Here is a 14,732-nt window from a genome sequence, read left to right as displayed (position 1 = left end):
TGCTTTAGGTCAAGTCAAATATAGTTCTATAGGTGCTCCTTGGTAGCCGAGTAGTTAGCGCAAATATAACCACAACCCAGGTTAGATTCTAGCCTTGGGATATAGCTATAGCCTGATATTAAATCCCTATAGACTTTGAAGGCTGATAACGAGGAACCCACGCTTTAAAAAAAAGGCAAGGCAAAATTTAGGACATAAGGGGAAAATATACATATGAGGAAAATATTCTGATATCAAATAAGACTACGCTTGTGGCTCTATGAGGCTGTACGTTTGTTTGAGCTAAATGCTAACATCAGCCTGCTAACATGGTAAGAAAGCAGATTTCCCTGATAATCCCAGACAGTCTGTTAACATGTCCATCCTATTCACTATGTTCCATCCACAACATACACAGTTCAGAAAAAAACATGCAGCTCAAAATTACACTTGAATCTGTTCTGAGAATTGTTTATTCTGACTGATGTGATGAGCATTTCACTGAGAAAACATGTGAAGATTTTGTACAGGATGGAAATAATACGGTCCTTACACAGCCAGGAATGTCATGGAGGTCTGCACATATGGAATGTCAACACAGCAGCAGCACACACGGACACGGACACGCGCAGTCACCAGAGCTGCCAGCTGGATGTTAACATGTAACGGAGAGAAAGCCAAAGCTGCGGTGGAGAAATTACAGTGGAGAAAATACAGCTTATCAATCTGAGCCTGAATGGTTTGAGAGCTTTACAAAATTAACACCAAATGAAATTCTCATACGGATCACACCAAAGCATGTGCGAGTTAGACAGCTGGATCAGGGAGGAAGGAAGTTCAATTCCAGATTTCTCCGCAGCATGAGCTGTCTGCATCAGCCGAGTGTTTGTCAGCGAAACAGGGACATAATGCAAATGTGAACCAAATGTGCTCAAAAAGGCAGATAAATTAAGAAAACCTCTCAGAGTGAGTAGGTTTAGGTTGGTATAGGCTATGTGTCTTTAAGGGGCCAGTTTAAGATAAGGACGTTGAGGGTCAACGTTCAAAAAAGGATTATTTAAGGGTATGAGTACAATGAATATTTTTACGTTAACTACAGATCAGATCTACTTGCATATGAATGGGATCACTTGTAGCAATGAACCCACAGAGACTATAGCGCTATAGAGTTTTAAAGCTTCTTGTAGCATCTTTTAGGTTTTCTGGCCCACAACTTTACTGTTTTAGTTCACTCTCACCTCTCATCACTTTCCGCCACAACAGGCAGCTGTTTTCAGCATAAAAAGCTCTAAAACCCAACTGTACAATACCTGCCAAGCACCAAACAGCAGACAACGTAATAGCGACTAGCTGGTGGACAATTTATTTCCAATCAGTAGACGTTTTATTCTTACACTTGCTTACAATATCGGGGATCCGCCCCCCCCACCCCCTATGGCTGTGTATTATTGTTTGCATCACTGACATTGTAGGATTCCGGGTTTTGGGAGTTCAAAGCTTACTTTTTCACTCTGGCTTTTGATCATTTATGAGTGCTGTGTTAATGGTGTGATAGGATTTTAGTAGTGTTTAGTAGTGGTAAGGTCCAGAATTTAAATGTCTTGATGATTGGGTTATTTTATCTCTTGTACAGCACTGTGGTCAACTTCTGTTGTATTAATATGTGCTTAATAAATAAATTGAACATTGAACCCATACTATAAAAATGTAGGCCTCTGCTGCAGGAAACACACAGATGGACTTAATAACATTAATAACAGCTCTGTTACAGCAATTATTGTAATGCAGTGCAACAGCTAATTTTGTCATTAGTTACCCTTGGGTTTGGCAAGTGAAAGTGCTTGCTGTGAGAAAGAAAGATCTGGGCAATCCACAGAACATGCTGTTAATAGTGTTAATAAGGATTTTTCTTCAGTAAAAATTAAGTTATGTATAGCCTATGTAGCCTATGATTGTTCTAGAAGATTTTTAAATGTAATTTTCCACTACTACCACAAAACATTCCCTTCCATTGTGTGTTTTGGTTTTTAATTTTGGTTGAAGCTTCCCATTAAATGTAGTAGGTTGGTTGCATACGTCGTTAAAATTAACGAGAAAGAACAAAATCCTCACTTAGTCAACTGTGTCTATTGGATGTTCCCAAAAGTCTGCCTCCATGACTCCATTAACTGGGGCAACTAAATCCTAAAGTATGATCACCCTGCACATCCTCACAATGCACACAATCGCACTCTCTCTGTTCAAAGTGCACTGTTTTGTTTGTAGTGCACTCGGCTGATGTAGTAGTTTATGTTGAGATATATCATTACATCGCATTCAGGGTTTTATAAGGTTATAATTAACACAAAGCTGTTGTTCAAAGTGATCGCTTCAGTATTGATGGTTTTAATGGGTTTATAAGCACATCCACACACACACACACACACACACACACACACACACACACACACACACACACACACACACACACACACACACACACACACACACACACACACACACACACACACACACACAGTGCTCTAATTAATTAGCCTACTGACCACTCACTCACTCACTCACTCTGAGCTCCTGTTTAATAACAGCACTGCTGTTTGTAGGTTAATGGCTGAAATGCAAAAGCTTAATTTACATTTCCACCTTTCCAGTTACATGCATGTTAATGTGTTTTTAACGCTCTTGTGTAAATAGGGATGAGTTGTCTGTGGTGTCATCATTTTAGATTTTGGGGGTCAGGATGTTTGGCACATCACTTTCATGTGACTAAAAGCAGCCTTTTTACCATGATGAAAATGAGCCTTAGAAAGGATCTTATCTACGGTGGTTTCTCAAAACATGACATTTCCTTTTGTCGAGGATCCCGTTGATGAAGAAGCTTTATTACTTCACAGAGAGTTAAAGATACGTCAGGAGATGATATTGAGGCCCCGACTATAGATGCATTTTCATCTCCAGATACTAGCCTACCTATTTGAGCGGTATTGTTTTTCTTCCCAGTCTACCAGTTATGTAGCCTACATAACCTTATCCGTCCTCTAACGTCACCCATTGTTGACATGCTCTACATCCCAGAAGATTCTTTGTGTCGCATTACGTTTTCTTTACAACACTGGTCATGCGGAGCATATAAGTAAAAACCACTATATGCAGAGCCGTCAGAAGAGTGTGACTTGCTCTGAAACGTTTTTTAAACGTTCCCTGGACACAAACCATTAAAAGCCATTAAAAAGGAGTTCCACAGTATTGCAGGTGAACGACGTAAACCCTTTGAAATAAAAGATTATGAATTATAATTCTGTTAATGATGGTGCTGCAGCCTCAGAATGGGATTAGTAGGACTAGGACTTTTATAGACTATAGGTTCAATACCATTTCACCAGTGATATTATACTTATGATTAAATATGATATTAATACACTATATTGGTACTTACGCATTTACTCTAGCAGCAATTTTCTCCCACGCAAATTCTCTCTCTTTTACAGCAGCCACTGTGTTGCCTTTTTAACGAAATATATGTTCAAACTCGCTGTATGTGTGCATGACTATTTCCGCCAACCAGTTTGTTTGTGGTTGTTACCATGGTGAAACATAGTATCATGGCTCCATTCATGCTGCCTTTTTATAATGCCTTTTTTATACGCGCTTAACTCTGAGTGAACCTACTCTGAGTTGTTTGAACCAACTCATATCAGCTGTTCTGGAACCAAAAACTCAAGAGTTTCCCATCTCAGGGTAAATATACTCAGAGTTCAGGGTTAAGGCTCTGACACACCAACCCGACGGCCGACCTTTGGCAGAAGAGGCAGTCGGACTGACTGCCTCCCCAAGTTGGTCAAAAAAGTGGCTCGGAACACACCGAAGCGATGCCGACTTGAGTGTACGTTCTGCACGTGCGCAAGACGTAATATTTCTCCATAAACAGCAGGCGGCGCTAATCTGTATTGTCACCCAAAAAATGAAAACCGGCAGCTGATTGGATGAACGCGTCACGTGGATCTGGCTTCTCTGGAATTTCAAAGCCAGACCATCATGGCGGCTTGTTCAGAATACGTTCTCGTATTTTATGAAAATAGTTCACCGAAACGCGTTTCTGAAAACATTTTAAGCGAGAAATAGGCCATGCAGTTACTGAATCTGTCTTCATTTCAGATCGACAAAGGTCAGTTTAAAAGATTTTCATCAGATTTCGAGAGACTCTAGTCACGCTCATCCCGCTCGTCATTTCCGGGTTAGCACTCCACCAGTCAGATTGGTTATTGAGTCCGACTGCCCGCCTTCCGATTCAACATGTCAAATCGGCCCAAATGAAGGCTGACGGCTCCTCCGACTGACGACGGCACGGAACACACTCAAGTCACTGACCTCGCCAGACTGTCCGACGGCTGATAATCGGGTTGGTGTGTCAGGGTCTTTAGACTCAGAGTTTGTTAAACCTCCTTCCTGAAACGGGCCAGAGGCCTGTACTACGAAGCGAGATTTGGCGTTAACGAGGTAACTTCAGGTTCAACCCAGGGTTTTGTGTATCACGACGGTGGATCGCTTGTTACCGGGTTAAAGGTACAATATGTAACATTTCTGCTTTAAAATGTCTAAAAATGACCATACCTATGTTATATATTTTTATGAGTTGTGTTCTTACACTATCCCAAATGTTTCCACCAAATGTCAAACCCAGAGAAATCTGTTATTTTATTTTCAGACACGCGTATCGCTTCTTTAGTCCACCCGCGCCATTGTGGCGTCATATAACCTTTCACCCTCCAGTTACTCTAACTTCCGTCAGAACACTGGCACCAAAGATGATACGTTCAGGAGTAATTGTAAATCATACAATGTCACAGAAAAAAATACTTGTAACCGTAATACTGCTTTTTGGCGCCATAAAGCATCATTTTGTGATTAATTACATCACACTTTTTATCACAGTAATACAACAGATACCTTATTTATTTTGAAAGTTCAATATCGACAAGTAGCTAACATTGATGCTAATGCTTTGTGGGTAACATTATGAGGTTACAACATCATTCAACACGCTTTAGTATGACTGTTGCTACACGTTAACAGGACTGGGCTAACCCACGAATAACTTCACTAGCAACGTTAACTGTATAGATAGACGATTAATCTAATGCTAATTTAGCCGGCTAGAACACCCCGGTCTGTTTGCCTCACTCCCCGGCGCAGAGAGACTCAGTCGGGGATGACAGCTGACAACAGCCCGGGACATATAGCTAGCTAGCTATCGTTAGCCCTCCAGTCAGCTATCAGCGCTACTTTTATTACAGCAACCCCACGGCCGAACTTATCTCCAGTGCCTGGTGCTTACGACGCTTAACGGCAGTTTAATTAAACGTCGGAAACGGACCATATCAGACCAGGCACAGAGTCACAACAGCGCCATCCATAGAGTTAGCTACATCTCCGCAGCGCTACCGGGTATGTGCTGAAAATCTCCTCCCTGCCGAATTTCTCCCTCTTCGCGTTAAGCTGTTCTTACGGTTAGCTAAATTAACCTGACAAAAGGTGAGTTAAGCACCAAAACGAAATGTTAAGATTACTGAAAAGTGAAGGGGAGATAATTCCGGCAGCTGGGAGATGTTCTGCTGCTGCACAACCGGATCGAACGTCCTGGCTCGCTGTCGCGAGATTCCCCGACAATCCCCACCCACACCTGTCTCTCAGCCTCGTTTTTATAGCTAGCTAAGCGTTACACAACAAACCCGCCGCCCCCGGGTGTTGAAACGATCCAAAAGGTGACACCGATATGTGAAATATTTTGTGTTTTAGCGGCTGGCTACTGTTAGCTTGCTGGCTCACGAGCTAACTGGTCAGCTACAAATAAAAATCTAATCAAGAAAAACGTAATTATGTTGGGGAAACTGCAGCTATTTTATTAGAATGAATAAACGTAACGTGAATAAACTTGAACGGGTAAACTCGTCCGTGAACTGATGCATTCTAACTGGCAGCGAAGGTGTTTAACACTTAAAACTCCCATAATTCCACGCAACTTCCCAACGTCATCAAAAGTCCAGTTTTACCGTCCATTGTTTTGGTTGAGAGACCCCTAGTGGCAGAAAGTTACATATTGTACGTTTAAATCGCCATGGTAACTTATGCTGAACACCTAAAGGTGCTTACAAACCAACCAGAAGGCCGACCCTCGGCAGAAAAGCCAGTGGAAATGATCAGTCGCGTCCCCGAGGTCCAAAAAACTGCCTCGGAACACACTGAGGCGACACTGACTTGAGAAACATAATACGTCTACATAGCAGCAGGCGGCGCTACTCTGTATTGTTGCCCAAGAAATGAAAACCGGCAGCTGATTGGACGTGTGACATGGGTTTGTTTTCAAAGCCAGACTGTCATGGCGGCCGTTCAGAATACGATCTCATATTGTACTAAAATAGTTCACTGAAACATGTTTCTGAAAACATTTTAAGCGAGAAATAGGCCATGCAGTTGCTGAATCGGTCTTCATTTCAGCTCAACAAAGGTCAGTTTAAAAGATTTTCGTCAGATTATGAGAGACTCTAGTCACGCTCATCCCGCTCGCCATTTCCATGTGAGTCCCGACTGCCCTGCCGCCAATTGAACATGTCAGGTCAGCCAAAATGAAGGCCGACAGCCCCCCAGACTGACGACGGCACGGGACACACCCGGGTATTTTTATGAAAGGTATACATTTTCAGCGCAGGGAATTACGTATTGGCCATTTGTCGGCTTCTTGAGCTGTGTGTTGCCAATGCGCATCGGTTTGAATTATGTTTTTGTATTTTTTATTTGCTCTCACGATGGCTTCCCACTGCCAGCTGTTTTAGGAAGCAGCGACTGTATTGCATTTTGCAGAATTATAGTTTGTTCTTCTTATGTAACATATGCAGCTCTGGTAGATGTTTGTGATTGGTCATGCTGTGCAAACAACGCCTCTTTTATGTGAACGTGTGCGTCGCTGGATTGGGAAACCCTGGGCTGATTGAACTAGTTGATAACCACCGTCGTGGCACAGCTTATGCAGGACCGCGGTTGTTAGGTTAGGTGAAGCCGGGTAACGGAAATAAATCCAGAGCATGTTGATCTTGATTCGTAGTACAGGCTTCAGGAGGAAAGTTCTGTTGTTACTTATGTATTTGTGTTGTGGCTTATGTATTTGTGTTGTGGCTTATGTATTTGTGTTGTAGCTTTTGCGTTTGTGTTGTGGCTTTTGTGTTTGTGTTGTAGCTTTTGTGTTTGTGTTGAACCGTCTCGGCCACCGTACTTCTCCCTGATGGAAACAATGTGTAATGTTTTCCCTCATTATCAATAGTTCATGCTTCAAAATAAACTGCTATAAGTGAGTCATATTTTATTGGATGGCAATTAGTAGCATTTGTGTCATGCTATAATAAAGGTTTTCCAATCAGCATTTCAATTATCACCACTTTAAAATCAGATGCATCAAAACATTGAAATTGCTATTTTAGGGAAGTTTTTAAACAGACTTCAAACATAGTCAAGAATGCTTTAAGAAAGAGAAGCAGTGGTCACAAATATAAATGATTGACGTAGTACAACATAAGAGAGACCTCCAGAGTTTTCCAGTACGAGACCCTGTCAGAATCGTGCTATGTTGTTACCAGGATTCATTTATTGCTTCCCATTCATGTCTTCAGTTGATTTCAGTATGATACATTTTCAAGTAAATTTTGAGGTACAACTGAAAACAAGACTCATAAAATAGTCTATTTTCCAACAGACATCACTGGGTTGATGCATAAGGATACAGTAAAACATTTAAACTATAAAAACTCAGTAAAGAACAATAACAATTTATTTCCCCCCATAATTCATGTTGAAAAGTCATACTGCTGATATACAACAGCTGTTAAGTTGATGAATCAGTGAGCATATGTGCACATTAAGATCATCCATGGGTGACCGTATGAATTGAATCGCCCTGCAGCCTTTAAAGGCTTCACGAAGCTTCATGTATGTGGGCATATTGAATCCGAAGACAGCTCTGTCAAGCCACCCTCACGAGTCCAGAGGAGTTACGACTGAAATTTACATAGAAGAAATCCACAAGCTTGAATAAACCCTGTCCAACATTAAAGTAGCCATATTATGCTAATTTTCAGGTTCATAATTGTAATTTGAGATTGTATCAGAATAGGTTTACATGGTTTAATTTTCAAAAAAGACCATATTTTTGTTGTACTGCACATTGCTGCGGCTCCTCTTTTCACCCTGTGTCAGGTCTCTGTTTTAGCTACAGATTGAGACCTCGCAACTTCGGTAAGATCTTTGTTGTCAGTTGCACATGCGCAGTAGCTAGGTAAGGATTACATGAGCTAGCTAGCTGTTTCTGCAACTTCGGCATGTACAAGGCAGGATTAGCTGGGAGACTTCTTCTAAACGAGGGCGCATTTCCAACTTTGTGTGGAATACCTGCAGAACAGGGACATGTAAGTAGTTCTATACAATTTATTTTGTAGATTTGGGTGAATTTGTGTGTGTTGTAGCAGTGTTTTGCCATTGAGAATGAGCTAGCATGCTAGTGCTAGCATGCTAGTGCTAGCATGCTAACGGTTAGCCCCCTAGGCCCCTCGTTTCGGCTAGTTACGTAGAAAGCCGTGCAGATTTTGACCGGCTCACCCGGAGACTGAAGGCGGAACACATTCAAAAACCGTATCTCACTCAAAACAGCATGGATGTTTTTTTTTCTAAGTTTGTATGTGTTTGGAATAGAGTTTAGATTCTCGGGCCGTTATTTTCCGCCACTATCCTCGGGCACTATCCTTTTTTAAAGCCTAATTGGGTGGGGAGAAAGCTATGCCATAATCAGAAATATTATAAATATATATAGGCTATATAAAAGTAACAAATGTGTACAAAATCTAGGCTGCAGTTACAAAATGCAACACGTGTCATGCGCGGAGTCTCCCCTCTACTCGCACGCATCACACCGGGCCTGCTGTGCTGAATAAACAAACAGTGCAGTTTACATGCTTCGTCCTTGTTGCATTATTCTAAACAGATTTCTGCAGTTCAAACAACTCTGAATTGTAGTTGAGAACGTCAGTTATAACGGCCCACATGTTAAAAAAGAGTCGGTTTAAATCGGGCTCGGGCTCATAATTACAGTTAATGTGTCGGGCCGGGCCAGGATCGGACACAACGTGCTCGGGCTGGGTCGGGCTTGATTTTTTGGGCCGATCTAAGCTCTAGGGTGGAAGCACCAGAGACACAAAATAACACCCCAAATCCCAGAAAAAGATTTTGTCATACTAAGGGCACTTTAAGTATCATCAAAGATAAAAAAAAGAAGAAAAAACAACATTTGGGGTGTTTATGGAAGTTTCAGCTGTGTTCGGTGTAACTTACAAAGGTTATACAAGAATATAACAAATCATTTGTTGTTTCAGAGTTTGACTCGGTCTGCAAGCATACAAGTTAATTGCTGAGATCTGGGAGTGTGACAATGTCAGCTGCAATTATCAATATCTTTATCTTTACAATGGATCAAATGACTTTATGTAATGTTAATGTGAATGCTAAAATTGCTCCGTGTCTGCTGAAAGTGCAATAAGGAAATGTTTTGCTAAGACGTTGGTTCACCATAACAACAGTGAAGATATGTCAATGTTGTGTTTACAGGTTGTTCCACTGCCCCCAAGTGGCCAAAAAACAAACACTAAAACAAACAACAACAACAACAACAACATCAACAACAACAACAACAAATGCTGCTTGAAAGAAGTCCGATGTGGGAGGAAGATTTGCCTCCAGGTTAAGTAAACGTATTCATGGGGAGGGACTGTGACTGTGGAATTTAAAGACAATGTTTTGGGCATTTTAGGCCTTTATTTTGACAGGACAGATGAAGACATGAACGGAGTTGAACCCGGACCTGCTGCGTAGAGGAGTAACCCTCTATATATGGACGCCCGCTCTACTAACTGAGCTATCTGGGCGCCCAGACTGTGGAATTTAACCCAGACAGTCCATTGTAAACATCCATCACATTTCAGACTACAAAGTACAACTTTTACAAGGGTACTTTTTTTGTAAAAGTTTTTGTTTTGTTTGTTGAGATCTCAGAAATTATATAAGTATGTATTTAAGGATTGTTTTGAGCTGAACGGTGCTAAAATGCTCTATAGAGCTGAGGCTAACTGAGTCAGGTGGTCCTTTGTGGTTGCAGGTGCACATGTGCAACATATAAAGTTGCATTATTTCCAGCCCACACACTGACAATACATCTGGGTTCATAGCCTACAGTAAAAAAAAAAGGAAAACTGAAGGTACGTACATAACCCCAGACTTATATCCAGATTGCTCCAGTAAAATGCTCTTCTTTGTTTTCCCTCCGCTTCGACACACACACACACACACACACACACACACACACACACACACACACACACACACACACACACACACACACACACACACACACACACACACACACACACACACACACACACACACACACACACACACACACACACACACACAGGAAGTGGAGGAATTCCCAGGTGGTTTCAAGCTAAAAACTCATCTCTTTTAAAATGAGCTTCTCATCGCTTGACGGCCCTTTGAAAGAGTAATCTGGTGAATCCTTCAGCTTCACAGATCTCGACCAGGCTCGAGAGGCACAGTCCCTCGTTAGCTGGACGTTAAATATTTAATACTCACCGAACTACAAAGAAAGGAGACAGTGGACAAGAAAAAAAGAGATGCAAGCAGCAAACCTGACTCAAACACACAGTGGCGGCGAGTCTGTGGGGTGTTTTGAATATGTATCCAGCAGATGACTTAGTCTGAGGGCGTTAGCGCACGCGACATCAGCTTTATTTGGAACATAAAGCATTATACACGTGAAGGCAGACACTGATGAACATTTTCTGTCTAGTTTAATACTTTTTAATGAATGGCAACAGGCATAGAAGTTTGTAACTCACACTCACACGCACCAACACCAGCCCCTCAACATTAAAATTAATGTATTCAGTGTGTTCGTTTTCTTTTTCAAGCACTGCAATCAGAGAGGCTTGGTGGGAAGCATTAATCTATACCATTACTAAATCTTCTGTGGAATGTATTTAAATAAATGCAGTTAATTTACACGTACAAATAAACATGCATTAGCACAGTCAAATGCATGTATGCTGGGCTTTTTATCGACACACATACCCCTTTAAAAAAAAAGTTTCACACCAGCTGCTTTGTAAAGTCACATTTGAATTTCTAGCCTCTTTGCCTCTTATTCTTTCTTCTTGTTTTTGACATCAGAGTAGCTGTGGCCTGAAGGCAGGCTTTGTTAGCGGGACATCGTGAGAGCATCATGTCTCCCCTCTAATATAATCAATTTCAGTGAATTACAACAGCGCCTAATGGCATTAGGACCTGGTGACACTCATTCAGTCCACTTAAGTCCCTGCATGTCTCCAACTTTGGAAAGTTGGAGCAGAGAGAGTGACAGCTGTCTAAACAGCATCTCTTCCTGGTGAAACAAGAGAATTACAATGCTGAAGGAGCATAATCTCACTCCAAAGCTGTCAAAGTCTTCAAAGAGGATCTATTATTTGGACTTTTCTGGAAGCACTATCTGAATCTTAAAATACAGTAATCTGTCTGAAGGGGATTTTCAAGGAGTTTAAGTGAATCTCAATTTTGCCATTATAAAAATGTAACCTATATTTCCAAAATGCAAATCACAAACCTTGGAGATAGAGGAATGTTTGTTAAAACTGAACCAAGAAATAAAAGGAGCCAAAAAGAGAAATCCCCTTCTCTCTCAGCTTTGTTAGTACCTTTGGAGATGCTCTGCATGTGATTCTATATCATCTTCAAAGCTCACGTCTTTTGACGTCAAAAGCTAAAACACACACACACACACACACACACACACACACACACACACACACACACACACACACACACACACACACACACACACACACACACACACACACACACACACACACACACACACACACACACACACACACACACACACACAATTTTACTTGTGCAGCTGTCACTTAGTAAATTATAAATAAAAGGCACACTGTTTCAGTCTCTTACGTCAGAAGTATTTGTTGTTAATAACCTCCTGGGGCTCAACAGCTCAAATGTGTGTTTTTATTATTATCAGAGACCTTGTTAGCCGCTCCCTTGGACATGGTGCTTTATTTTTCCCGCAGGAATGAACATCTGCCGTTCTTTGCATTGCAGTCACTTCAAACCATCGCACTGTTAAATCTTGGTGGAATATTTGATGAAGCCTTTAATCTGTTTTATGTTCATGGTCAAACTCCTCTGGGAGCAGCCCTGGTGTATTCATTTTTTATGATTTGACTTATCTCATCTAAGATCTCGTCTGAGATTTCAGGCACTACAAACCCAGAAACTGAATCCCCAAAAGAGTGTCTTCTATCAGCTGGTCCTGAGACTTACTGATCAAATTACAGCCACTACTGTTCAACTTCAGACCCACACTGCTTTGCCACCACTAATTAGAGTAAACCAAATTATCAAATTAACAAAAGATGGCTATCTGGAACATTTGACGAATCAAACCAAAACTCAAAACTAACTTTAGAAACACAAAGCAGAGACAAATCCTGACCAAATACAGACCGACTCCAAATGACCATCTTTGATTAACAGTTTTCTATTGTCGTATTTTGTACCTGTCGTTTTGATTGTATCATTTTTGTATTAATTTGATATTTATACTTAATTTTGGCAGATATCCACCAACATGCTTTCAGAAGTCTTGTTTTTACAATAGTGTGTCAATTAGTGGAAAAACCATTGATGAACCGTTTTAAATTAGATTTTCACTTTACCGTCCATTTATTGGCTCTGCATTTTGAAGAATTTAAAAGCTTTTATTACAGAAGTAATTACACAGGCTGTCGAAACAGCTACGGAAAATGAACCAAAAAAAAACCCGAAGCAACCACAATTATTCAACATATTTATTTAAAGGTTTAATCTAAGGTATAATTGGCTCCTGATTCTTTTTAATATCCTGCGTTTAAATGGCTGAGTAAAACAGTGAATCCGCAGTGGGATGTTAGAGTTTTGAAATACGGATCTCCAGTGTCCAATATTCTATCCTCAAAATCCTAAAAAGCTTTATTAGCTGGCAGGAGAGTGAGACGTCAAGATTGGAGAAAAAAAAGCCAGCCCTGTAAGACTTTGCCATGCTAATGTACTTGGGCTTTTGTAGGACAGATCGGCAGGCTGAAAGATCCTCGAGGGCAAAGATGGTGGTGGAAAGGAAAGAGAAAGGAATTTAAACTGCAAGGAAAAAAGAAGTGACATGGTTGATGAGCAGGACAGACAAACTAGTTTCCAGAATGTGGAATTATTCATTAAATGTTTGGGTTTTTGCAGTTTAATTAAGTAACTTGTTTTTGCACGTCAACACACAAACCACTTAATTTCCTCTCCTTTAATGTGGGACAAGGCCTATGGTTATGTTCGAGGTTCACATTCATAAATTGTCCAATGCAATCAAAACAGAGTGGATATAAGATCCTGAACTGTCGCGGCAGTAGATCCAAAATAAATAGGAGGTCTTGTAAAAGTTCACTGACCTTGTGCTTTTTCTACAGAAGAAAAGAAGATTTTTCTCTAAAATGGTCTCTTCCTTTTTTTTTTTTTTTTTTTTAAATCAAACCTTTTTACTATATCCAAATGAGGAGGTTCATTGAAAAATATTATGTAATCATCTTGGAACAAATGTAGGTTTTTAAATTAACTATTTAATATATAAAATACATTATTGGTGTTGCAGTAAAAAAAGAGAAATAGCAACCGTACTATTGAAAAAAAGTCGAAGTGTAGTTTCCCTGAAGGTGATTTACTTTTGAATCACGTTGGGCAGTTTTATGATTAAGTTAAGTGGGGCTGTTTTCAGATTTCTCACCTTTGTCACGGAACAATCTTGCACAATTCTCCATGAGACCAAATATACAGACCAGATGTGGAGTGAACCGCATGACCACTATTAGTACCCACAGGAGATGCCATGGTCTAATTCATTGGCTAATTACATGCCAAGGAATTTCACTGAGAAACAAGAATCTAGCCGATGAATCAATAGACCTTTTGTCTCAATAAAAACGCGTCAGTTTGGTCTATCAGAGAGAGCCAAAGGAGTGAATAAACATGACAGTGAGCTGCCTGATGCCAATGAAAGACAATGGTGAAACTGAAAAAAATGGAAACAAATCTGTTTAACCAGAAGCTGAAATTTGCTTCACCAACTATATTACTGCATTGTAGACGTAAAGACAAGTAAAACTGTATTTGAGACAACAACCTGAATGTTTCTTGCCTTTCAAGTATCACATTGCTTTTATTTTATACGTAGTGCAAGAAGGAATTTGTTACATCCCTGGAGGATGCAGGAGTTTAGCATTTAACTAAGAACATCCTTTTAATGTTGACAAAGATGGACTCCACCTGCTTCAGCAGGAGCTTCACAGGACATCAACAACAAATAAATTAATGTATGAATACAATCTGTTGTATAAATTCTATGAGCCGTTTACTGAGGTAGACTGATCTCACTTCAAAAACATGTCTATGAATCAGGGAAGGTGGACAGAGGGTTTTTACAGCTGCAGTAAAAACATAATGAGATGTGTTGCTATCAAGCATTTAAAGATCTACATTTTGAGTATTTCTTAGTGTTACGTTAGAAGCAGTAACAACTTTTAGATAGATTAGATTCGGATGTATTTTGC

The sequence above is a fragment of the Perca fluviatilis genome, chromosome 20 (genome assembly GCF_010015445.1).
Source record: "Perca fluviatilis chromosome 20, GENO_Pfluv_1.0, whole genome shotgun sequence".
NCBI lineage: Eukaryota > Metazoa > Chordata > Actinopteri > Perciformes > Percidae > Perca > Perca fluviatilis.
This window is presented reverse-complemented; position numbering follows the sequence as displayed.